This window comes from Microtus oregoni, unplaced genomic scaffold, assembly GCF_018167655.1.
Source record: "Microtus oregoni isolate MIOR12 unplaced genomic scaffold, Mior012 000017F_ref0000208, whole genome shotgun sequence".
NCBI lineage: Eukaryota > Metazoa > Chordata > Mammalia > Rodentia > Cricetidae > Microtus > Microtus oregoni.
The window spans coordinates 30028219-30040355 of NW_024543076.1; the positions used below are offsets into that span (position 1 = coordinate 30028219).

At 45.3% G+C, this 12137-nt stretch overlaps 1 protein-coding gene across 1 annotated transcript in view; it reads left to right on the top strand.

The window, feature by feature from the left end:
* The first annotated feature begins 2086 nt into the window (after positions 1-2086).
* The window catches only part of Sulf1 (sulfatase 1), a 159755-nt gene continuing 149704 nt past the window's right edge, over positions 2087-12137 (top strand). The window contains exon 1 of the mRNA XM_041667814.1: positions 2087-2308. The gene's annotated coding sequence lies outside the window, so the exon portion shown is untranslated. The remainder of the gene's footprint in view (positions 2309-12137) is intronic.

Here is a 12137-nt window from a genome sequence, read left to right on the forward strand (position 1 = left end):
ATCTATGACACCCTTGTACTTTATTTAAAACAAGTATTAAACAGGACGGATAGCTGAAATGATCAATAAAAGAGAAGTAATGACTGAGATTTAATGAAAAGGTCTACAGAGGAGAGGAGAATGAAATGTTCGCACTAAAAAATCCTTTCAAACAATAATGTAAGTCAAGGACAGGGCCTCTTGGGCAATGTCTCCTAGAAGGAGGTTACAAGCTCAGCGTGGATGAAACATATTGATTTAACACCTTTACAGTTTCTTAAGTTTTACTTTTGTAACTCAATTTACAGTTTAAGAGATTGCAAACTGCCTTAATAATGTCTCCGGGGTCTTCCACCTCACTCAGTTGAGGCAATCCAGAGTTCCAGACTGAGGTCTGGCTGGATTAACTATTACCCCCTCCTCCCAAGGCAAGAGGGAATAAAATTGCCCTGCAGTAATTGGCACTATTAAAATTTTATGGTGCCCCAGGGAAGGGTTAGGCCTGTCCTGCCAATTGCATTGTTGACAATATCTCTGTTGGTTATGTATCTGGAGGTGGGTGCGTGGGAGGCAGTAGTTGAGTGAATTTGTGATATATTGTCAAGCAGAAACCTTATCATCACTTCTGGGAAGATAATAAGCAAATGAAATCAGGACTCCCACCTCCCTTCCCCCTCCCCTTCCACCTCACCACCTCCCAACCCCATCCCCCACCCCCATCCCCCAGCAGCCCAATGGGGAAAACATCACTCTGAGACAATAACACTTACCTTCTCAATGCTTCCGAAACTTGGACCAGGAGCAATTGCTGATAACGTATAACATCCCTCTCACAAAAAGCCAATCAGATCAATGCTGCTTTTTATGACTTTGCTGTGCCAAGTATTAGCTGCCTATTTTTAATCTGGATTTTAAGGGTTTGGGAAAGTTTTAAACCCCTCTCTCACTCCCGTAGTGATCATCCTTAAAACCTCAAAAGGTGTAATATTTAAATGTTAGCTTCCAACAGGCACCCTTAGGAAGTAGATGGTATTTAACATTCCTCTTTACTCTTTAAGATTAACCAAATTCCTTGGATGTCTGATGGAATTTTTGAAAGGATAAGATGTTTTTAAGTAATGAATTTATTTCTCAATATCCTTTTATAATCCTCTTCTGACTCAGGCTATCAATGCAATTATTTTTATAAAAACAGTTCTTTCCAGCTTTTTAAAAAAAAACTAAACTAAAACTAAAAAGGATGTATTTAAACAATCCCAAACTGAAAACATTTTAAAGCAAAATTGTTAGTGAGGTGCTTGAGCTACGTGGATGTTATAAGCGCAGTTAACTAAACACCAATAAAAATAATCACTGGCGGAGTGTAGGCTTCTAAGCACCAAGAGCTGCAATCTCGAGGTGTCTGTGGATGTAGGAAGTGATTAAAAGCCACCTTTATCTAGGAAAGCGTGTGCTGTTTCTACAGAAGTAGGAACGAGATGACTTTCAGTGACCGTCTCTGGTTTAGCCTGGAAGACACTTGAAGAGCACAGTGAGAAAGAAGTTTCGGCTCAAAGCCGCGGTACCGCCCCCCCCCCCCCCCCCCCCCCCGCCCGGCTCCCCCTCCCCAAGCCCTTCCAGGAATGTTGGAGGCAGCCGCCCCAGAATCAAAAGGAGGTAGGAGTTTAGATCTCAAAATGTAGATGTCACATTTCAGTGCAAACTACTCCCACATTCAGCACTTTATCAGCATGACAAGACGAATCTTTTATCTCCCGTGGGGTGATGGGGGGGGGGGGCCTTGCTGAGGAGATTGTCCTCAATAGCTGGGCTGTAAAAGATTTTTAGTGTTCCTGGGCGTCCCACCGAGAGTCCCCTCCACCCCACCCCCATCCCCCCAGGAGCACAGAGACTTGTGAAAAGTAACGCACAACTGGCCACCAGAATAATTCATTCGCTCTACCTTCCCTACCGCACCTCCCACTCCTCCTTTTTGTGGCAGTCCTTTCTCTCCGAAAATCTCAGGTTACTTGACTGGGGAGTTCTCAGACCTCCCGTCCCTGCCCAGCCCTCAGCCTCCAATCCGTAAGAGACGCTCAGCCCCAGCAATTGGATTGGGCAGCCTGTCTTGACACAGCTCTCTGCTGAGGGCTTGAGGACGTGTTTCAACAGATGGTTGGGGTTAGTGTGTGTCATCACATTCGAGTGGGGATTAAGAGAAGGAAGGCTGCCCTGCTGGAGCTGTGTGGTCTTCTCCAAGTGAGAGTTGCAGGCACATTCAAGGACTTGGCTTTGGGGAAGAAGAGGAGAAATTCATTCGCAGCGGGCACAAGAAAAGCGGTATTTCCAGGTAAAGTAAAAGACACTAAAACAAAACAAATCTCTCTCTCTCTCTCTCTCTCTCTCTCTCTCTCTCCCTCCCTCCCTCCCTCCCTTCCTCCCTCCCTGCCTCCCTTCCTCCCTCTCTCTTTCTCCCTCTCTCCTTCTCTCTTTTTTCCTCTCCCCTCTCCCTCTTTCCTTCTCTCTCGCCGCCGTAGTTTGGAATGTAATGCTAGCCCAGCACACTTGTCAAAGCCGGTGCTCGCCGTTCCATCAATGCTGCTATTGTACGGCTGACAGATAACAGTGCACATAGCTTGGCTGTCTTTGTAGCGCTAACGCTTCTCGAGCGTGGCTTTTGAAGGTGTAGCGGAGAAACTGTCTTTGGGAGCCCGGGTACCCATGAGATCCCCGGTACAGGCGCGGAACAGTAGGTGCAAATTGCTGCCAAGGATGGACAAGGCCAAGAAAGCGATAGCTTTAGCTCTCACTGTTAAGAGTTCACTTTGAAGCTATTGCGTTCTCCTACTCAGTACGTAAAGATTCTTTTAAAGGCTCTATGATTGGCTTGCTGGCAGAGTCAGAAACGCTTTGTTAAGGATTTGTGCAAGGTAGATTGGGTCGATTTGTGATGGAGCAAGGGGGGTTTTTTAATCATTTTTGGAGGCTGACTAAAGTCTGGGAACTCCTTGGGGGCGGGGGGGGGGGGGAGCTGGCTACCCTCAGCGCAGCGTTCAGGTCGGCTCTGAAACAAAAATGCTTAGAGCTGGAAGAAAAGCCTAAAAGGGGAGGTAAAAGGAAATCGCTCTTTAACATAGCCCGGTTGCAGCTGCAGCGAGAGCAGATGGAGGTAATTCACTTGCAGATCTGTGTGTGAGTTTTACAAGTCAGGGGGACACTCAAGTAGCGAGTCTGGGATGGATCATTAAAGCCACTGCATTTATAGGCTTTAAACGGTGTTAATTAAATGTAAATAGATGTTCAGCCTGGGTTATAAACAAATAAACAAGAAGGTTTTAATTACAAATTAGTCATTGGAAATTAATGGTCATCCGGGTGCCAAGCAACAGTAAGTGAGCTGTCATCTGATGTGTGGCTAACTGCTCTGCCAAAATCACCCACCAGGATTTAATTGAATGGAATATATAACAAGGGACATTAGACTCTGCGTCTTCTGGCATTTAAGAAGGGCCTTTCAAATTGTGGCCTTATTTTTCGAGGGATGAAAATGGTATTTTTATTTTTCAAGTACTTGAGCAAGATGGGTGAGTCTGGGTTACTTTTACTGAACTAAGTGGCTGACTTCTTTCTGAGGAACTGTGTACCTGAGCTCTGGGGAACCTGCTCCTACAGGGAGCTCCTTACCCTCTGCAGGTGAGAGGCTTCTGTACACAGCACTGCGTCTGGACTGTTCCAAAGTAGGAGCTGTGTAGTAGGCAGAATCATAGGTTGAATGCCTGAGACTCTGCTTTGATTGCTCAGTGGCATCAAGTCTCGAACATTCTGCTTCAAGTTGCCTTCTTATAACCATAGAGCAGACTTTTGAAAACGCATTTTTTTTAATAAAAAGTTAAGACTAAAACAATATAGCAGTATGGTGTTGTGATGTTGTTCAGAATGTCCTGTGGCCAAGGTTTGAATGCCGTCAGTGAAAAAAACCATTCTTCCATCAGGGCATTATCTGAGTCCCGATATTACATAACCGACGTGAAATAGGACTAAGTTCACAAGCTGAAGTTGCTTGAAATTCCATTCATTCCGTGTTGGTTTTGCTGAGGAACCGAGGTTTCAAAAAGTGAAAAGAGAAGGAAAGACTGATCTCTCCCATCAGACAGCACAAAGCAGGTACGGAGCCAAGGGACCAGGCCATCTGGTACCATTGTAGCATTATTTCAGGACAGCATAAAGTCTTGACGGGTTGAGTATTCTTCCAAAGGCACTGACAAGGGTCTGCTCACAAATGGAAGCCCCACAGGAGCCCCACAGGAGCCCCACAGGAACCTATATCCCTTGTGCTGTGCTGGATACTGGCCACAGAGTTGCCTGGTTAAGGTGTAGATAATACGGGAGATGCCCATTCTCCCATCCAAAGAAGCATCCGTGCCAACAAGACCTTGAGTGTTGGGACATAGTAAATTTGCATCTTGAAGACACAAACTTGTGTTTTTGTCTCCCTAATAAAGCAGTGTAAAATAACTCAGTGAGCTGAAAGCAGTTACTCAGAAGACGGCGCCCACAGGGCAATCCCAGCTTCTTGTCAAAATCTGCATCTACCCCTTCCAGATGGCAAACATGGAGAGACTTATTTGTGGTAACTTCTGCAGACCTCAGTTTGACATTTGGTTTTCTCCTGGCAGCACTGTGCTCCCAACACATGAAGTTCCCGTCAGCGCTCTGACAGCTGTGGAAGTGTTCGAACACACAGGGGTCCTTCTCGGGAAGCTGAGTGGGGTTCTGTGTGCCCTGTGGCTGTGTCCTTCTATCCAGATTTGAATTAGGGTGACGTTTCTGAGAGAGGACTGGAAAACTTGGTTCATGGACGTTACCAAACTATATTTATGGCAGAGGGGATTACTGAGATGCGTTAATCAGGATCTTGACAGGATGCACAGCAGGTTGAATGGGGACCTTCATCAAGATACTAAAAGGGGTGTCTGTATTCTGTTTCCTTCTGGGGAACTTGAAGGACCACCAGACAGATTGTTGTAGCCATTTCCATTGTCACGGTGCAGCCAAGTGGCAAGGGCGACACTTTTCCTTCCCTAACTTCCTGTTCAGAGAACAGCGTTTGGGATTTGGAACCTCTCTGCTCTTTCAGTCCACAAAACACTATTTCTAGGACTGAGCTCTGCAGTATATCAGATCTCCCTGACCTTCTTTGCCATGTGAACCAGGCCACCTTATGGGTCCAGTCAGGACATCTGGCCCTTTTTTCTGCATGCAAAACTGTGCAGAGTGCAGAGGGAATGTAAGGGGATTTCAGTTTTATAAGCTGCTCTAAATATTCGTATTTTTATCATTATTGGCATTGGGACAAAGCGGCTCATGTGTAAAATTAAGTATGAGTCCATATGATGAACACACCTTTATGTTAGCTCCATGGGAAGAAAAAAAGTGAAAGAAGGTATTTTTGCAGGAAAAAAAATTCCTGAAAATATGTTTCCTGTTTAAAAATATTTTCAATTCGGTCTCACTATGCTGGGGAGGAAGGGGAAAAGCTGGCAAACTCCCCCTCAGCCTCTTCCCTCCACCCCAATATTTTCCTCTCCCCTACAGTCAATCTGTCATCAAATCCTATGAGTCCTTCCTTTAAAATATCTTTCACATCTGGCCAGCAGCTACTGCCCCAGTGCAACGGTTCCCTTCCACATGGGCTGTGGCAGCCGTCTCCCAACTGGTCCCCTTTGTCTCCGCTTGCCTCTGTTTGTGACTGAACTGGAGACTGAAGCCCAGGTCTCATGCACATACAGCCACATAGATGCTCCTCCACTGACCCACACCTGCCCATGCTGACCCACGCGGGTTTAGCCTCTGTTTTCCAGCCATGTTCCCATCCTATCCAGCAAAGTGACCAGGTTAGTGTCCCCACCTTCTAGGTCCGTTTGTCCTCGTGACTCATATTCTAGCTTGTGGAGTGGGAAGTGAGCTCATAGCATCCTGTTTGTTTGGGGACCTAGGACTAGAACCCACAGCCTCCACGCACTAAGGAAGTGTTTCCCACCGATTCTCCCTTTATAAGCCTGTATTGAAAAAGGATCATTTCGCTCATCCTCGCCTATTTACTCATTAGAGATTTAGCTTGATCCCTACAACCTCCCAAAGGCCCCCTACCTCTGACACTGATGGTGCCCTTCTCTGGGTGCTGGTCCTCAGCTAGCGAGTTATGGATTGTGCCTAACGTAATTGTTTATTTCATATCCTGCTTTGTGGTTTGCTTATTTTACCCGCTGACTGCAGGTGAGATGACAGACCTGCCTGTTTTACGTTCATCTCCACAGAGGCCATAAATAAATGTGTGTTCACTAACTCACAGAGATACTCAAACACTGAAGACACTTTCTAGTAATCCCTTTCAGAGTCATTAATCAGCTCTTTTTTTTCTTTGTTTTGTTTTATTTTGTTTTGTTTTGCAAGATAAGGTCTCTCTGTGTAGCCCCGGCTGTCTTGGAACTCACTATGTAGACCAGGCTGGCCTCGAACTCAGAGAGATTGGCTTGCCTCTGCCTCCCAAGTGCTGGGATTAAAGGCATGTGCCACCCAGCTATTAAATCAACTATTTAATAGCTATTACCCGGCTAATAGATCAACTTTTTGTGCTTCCTTCTCATCCATCCATAACCAAAGAGGAACAATGATGGAATTCAATTGGTTTTATTTTCCAAACCCTTAGGGGAAGCACCACTCTTAGTTAAAACATAAGAGATTATTGTTCCAAATCAAGACTGAGTGGTATATGAAATTCCCATCTATTCAACATTCCACAATGACTCTCATAGGAGTTATGCCTATGATCTGCCCCTTTATCAGTTAAAATGTCAGTGATGGCCATAGATCTGGATAGCTCAAGACTGTATTCTAATCCAGAGATTTTACTTATTTATGTGGCCTTGAACAGAGGATTAAGCAATGGTGACTTGAGTATCTGTAAGATAGATATAGGGGTACTTTAGAGTGTTGTGAATAAAATATCCCATGTATATATATCACTGCATGTCTAATATTAAATAAATCAGTAACCATGGGAAGTGACAGGTACATTCATGGGTCTAGGTGTACAAGCTCATCTTTGTCATGCCAATCATTCCTGCTATCTAGTCATGTGATCTACTCCTTTAGCATTTCCCAAAGCAGAGGAAGATAGACAAGTGCGAGATGGAAGGAAAGTAGTTTTGGCAATGATGGATTTGAAGCAATTGTGTTGATGAACCTATAGGGTCCATACTGAGAGCCATTGCATGTTGTTTACGGAGTGAGGTCCCGAGCTCAGCACTAAGGGAAACAAAGAGCAAGGCTAGTCAAAGTTCTCAAAGATCCTTTCTCTTACTTCTGGGACACAGTCTAGGAAGAAAACAACGGGGCTTAAGAGATGGCTTAGCAGTTAATATTACTGACTGCTATTTCAGACTATCTGGGTTCAATTTCCAGTACCTACATGGTGGCTCCCACTAACTAGAGCTCCATTTTCAGGGAATCCAATGCTCTATTCTGGCTTCCTCAGGCATCAGGCAAGCAAGTGATACACACACAAGCAGACAACACACACACACACACACACACACACACACACACCAAACGAGACCAAACAAACAAGCAGTTAAGGTCAGGCCCCCAGAAATAATTGGTTCAGAAAGACAGCATCTAGGCAGCACAAGGGATGGTTACCTGCAAAGCAAATTTAGCAGAAAGCCAAGTGCAATCACCCAGTTCCCAAACTCTGTAACTACCAGGAAACGTGGGCTCTTCCATTGGTACCCTTTCCCGGAAGTGCAACTGACCAAGAAATTCTCTCACATGTGCTTTGTAGCCCATTTAACAAAATGCATTTGTGGGCCCTGGTCGTTTAACTGGTTCCCAGGAGCCTGGAAGGGTCAAATGGCTTTCTTTCCACTCTGACCGCCTATGCTGCCACTACAGTGGGCCAGGAACCGGGAAGAAACTAGAACCACCACCACCACTCCAGCCCCAGGAGGCTGTGCGCCTGTGGACCCCCGTCCCCTGCAGACCTGTCTACAGAGTGTGGAAAAGAACAGCCACTTAATTTCTTGACTCTGGCTTCTGCTGTAGCAGGACAACCTGTTGTTCTACTTCGCCTTAAACTATGTGACTCCTGTATTCCCAGGTAATAATGTACTCACGTTTTACTAGTTTATAAAAGGCAACGCTCTATTTTCAAAGTTAAAACCTTGTCTGCTTTGGCTTGGTCTTGGCAAGATCTTACTGTGTAGCCAAGGCTGCTCTCAAACCCACAACCTTCCTGCCTCAGCCTTCCAGATTCTGAGATCACACGTTCCTACAGACTTGCCGTGGCACACCTGCCTCAATACCTTTTCTTGTGCCCTGCTTTTTCTTTGTTTGCTTGTTTTTTGCGACACACGTACAAATGTAGGAAGCAATTTATGTTACTAAACTGTGAATCTAAGGGACGAAGAGACACACCTCTGTCAACTGCAGCGGCTGAGGTTGGCTCAGACGTTGTGTTTACGGGTGAGATGTCTTCATTGTCAGTCTGGAAACTCATGTTGTACAAACTCCAACACAAGGTGAAGAGTTAGAATCAGCAATAATCCAGGAACTGCAGACTGAAACAAAGAAAGCTCTCCTGGGGAAGCTCAGTGGAGAAGGGCATTTGCCACACAAGCCTGGCAACCAGAGTTCAATCTGAGTGTGGGTCGTAAAATGGAGACCTAAGCTCATTATTTCGTATAATTCAAGGGCTGTAGAGATGACACAGTGGTTAAGAGCCCTTCCTTCTCTTACAGAGAAGACCTGGTTCCAGTTCCCAGCACCCAGATTCACAGGTGTCTACAATTCCAATACTAGGGGAGTTGATGCCCCCTTCTGGCCTCTATGAGTACTGCATGTATGAACTAACAATCCCTCATATACACATAAGTAAAAATAATATATATCTTCTTACAAGTATATAGTTTGAAGTTTCTGTTCCTAAGACATTGGCTGGAGCTAGGCATGGTATCTCATCCTGCAATCTAAGTACTCGGGACCATAAATCACAAATAAATACAAGAGAGAAATTAGCCCGGGTATTTTTCTCTACTTAAATATGCTTTTGCTTTTTCTTTATTCCTCCTGTTTTAAGATTTATCCCATTTTCAGGTTGCCACAGGGTCAATCTTCACCTGATTTACAAATTGCAATTGCGAGACACTGGTTCTGTGCTTGCAATTAGCAGATCCAGTGGTGTTTTTATTATTCTTCCTCCATGCAGAATTTTTACTTCAGAGAGTACGGAATGTTTCAAGAACTTGGGGAAATCCTTAATTTCCTTGATGAAACAATTCCGGTACCACCCAGTCTATATGTCTACCCATTTTTGGGGAGCAATAATAGTGGACCCCTCAAAAGCAAAGTGGAGTCCTGATGAGAGCTTGCCGGGTCTCGATTCCTGTGGATAGAATGTTCTGGCTTGCTATGGTTAGTACCATCCTAAGGTACAAGCTACAACAGGATCACACGGGGCAGTGATTCCCAATACAATGGTGATTGTAGGGAGTGTGTACTCACTGATGATACTTTCCAAATGTGAGCCTGTGCATCTTCAAAATTCCTATCACAAATAAGGCCCAGCACCCATTCACCTGTCTAGAACCTAACTAGCTCCCTAAATAGACTTTCTGCCCACATAAAGCCTTCTCCTTAGCCTTCACCTGCCAGGAAGCAATCACCGAGCGAGGAGAGAGAACGTCCCGGTGGACAGATGGGCTTGGCAGCACCCAGGGATGTGGGGAAGTTCAGCTTCTAGCTCTCATCTTACAGGAAGCACATCCCAGAAGGCGAGGCCCCCACAAATCCTGTTCCGCACTTCCCTCCTGAGAACTTCATGCTGGTAAAAGCAAGGAAGGTGTTTTGAACACGACAGATAGTAAAATCCTAGGATATGTAATATTTTCTACTTGGCACACCTCAGGCTTCCCATGAAATATCATTTTTTTTCTCTGTATCTCTGTGTTTAATAAAGGGATTTGGGAGTGAGCTCAGCATGGAACAGAGCAGAATCTACTTCCTAGCAGTGGGGTCCATGTTCTAAGAAAGAGTCATGGTGAGCATCCTAACTAAAACCAGAGCCCAAAAGGAATTTGGGTAAGAAAGCAAATTTTGGCTGCGAACCTCTTGTGTGCACGTTTGTGTCTTGTATGTGGACAAAAGTAACGAATGCCATAGGGCACCCTGTTTGCCGTGAAGGGATATCTAGACTAGCTGTATGGGGAAGCAGACACACACACACACATACACACGCACACACACACACTTCATAGTAGGGCACGGAATTTTGGGATAAAGCGTCAGTTAATAGTGCCAATTAAATAAAAGAGATGCCAACAGAGGCTCTGTTGGAGGAGTTAGATCTTGAGCTTGGCTGAATATGGTCCAAGGTCCCTGTGCAGATGGGTCAGTGTATGATTCAACCCCAGGACTTCTGAGCTGCTGTGTTTGGGGACAATTTTCTTACCTTCCCTTTTGCTCAGTTCCCTTGTCTTTAAAGCGTGAAATGATCATCACGGACGGAGGTGCATTGCTGGTGCAGGAAGATCTGCAATGGCCCCTCCCTCCCCGCCGTGTGGGAAGAATGGTGTGGCCAACACTTGCCTTTCAGTCCTTGTGCACATTTGCTTGTGTTGGGAGCAAATTTCCTTGTCAAAAAGAAGGGGAAGGAAAGGAATAGGAGCCATAGAGAAAGGAGAAGAGCAAAGCGAAGAGGGGTGTTGTGGCTGGCCCATGCCGCCACTCTGCGCTCATCTATAGTAAGTGTGTCATGTCCTGTGTAAGCCCAGCCGGAGTCCAGACTGTCTCACACATCAGCTAGAGAGGTTGGTGTGGGAGATAAAGTGAAGCCTTAAATAGGAGAGGGTGTCACGTGAGATGACTCAGTAGGCAAAGGGATTTGCTACGTGGGCCTGGCAATCTGAGTTCCATCCCTGGATCCCATGAGATGGAAGGAAAGAGCTACTCAGAACGCTTGTCCCCACCTTCTCTGGAGTGCTGTGCACATGTGTGCACATGTAAACACACACATACTCATAAGGAGGCAGGGGTTGTGGTAGTGGAGGGGAGATAGCCTAACGGTTAGGAGCACTTGCTGCTCTTCCAGGGCCTGGGGTTGGGTCCCCAGCACTCACATGGTGGTTCATAACTATCTGTAACTCTAGATCTGGCAGAGCTATGCATCTTCTGTTCTCTGCAGGTACCAGGCACAAACATGGTACACAGATATACATACAGGTAAAACTCCTATAGCATATAAAACAATTAAAAATAAAGAAGAAAAGAGAGGGAGAGAGAACAGTTGACAACAATGAAGCTCTCAAAACTAAGTATCGTCTTGAAGAGGTCTACTGTTATCCACAGCAACCGTGAGGCAGAATGCGTGAAGGGACATTATTAAAGAAGTCACAGTAGAGTCTGGCTTGGTGGCCTGTTCTTATAATCCCTGCACACACAGGAACCAGACACAAGAGGGTGGCAAGTTTATGCTCAGCTGGGGCAGCTCAGCAAAATCCATCTCCAAATAAAATTAAGTTAAAAGTAAATAAGATAATAACCAAACGGCAAAGATGACACTGAGTTACGAAGGCCAAGCCACAGGGACGGTGACTCCACGTACGGAAGCAGCAGTGCGGGAGCGGAGTGTCATTGTGTAGCCCAGTGATTTCCAGAGGGACAGAGGTCAATATGCAGACGTTTGTTTCATTCCAATCACATTCAGAATAACTTTGTAATGCAATTATGTGTGAAATCCGTGAACATAAGGCTAGAGAGATGACTCAGCAATTGTGCACTGTGCACAAGTGTGCACATGCATACACATAGACACACACACACACACACACACACACACACACCATACTTGCTTCTCTTGCAAAGACCCAGATTCACTTCCCAGCACCTACATGACAGCTTACAACTGTCTGCAACTCCAGGATCCAGGGGAATCCAGTGCCCTCATCTGGTGACCATGGGCATTGCAGACAAAATACTCAACCATACAAACTTAAATAAATATTTAAAATATGTGAATGCAAATGCTTAATAATAGAGTTCAAACAGATAAACTTTAATTCTGGTGGCTGATTTACAGGAGATAGGAACACAGCCTGTCTTACAGAACTAAGACATTTTCCTTA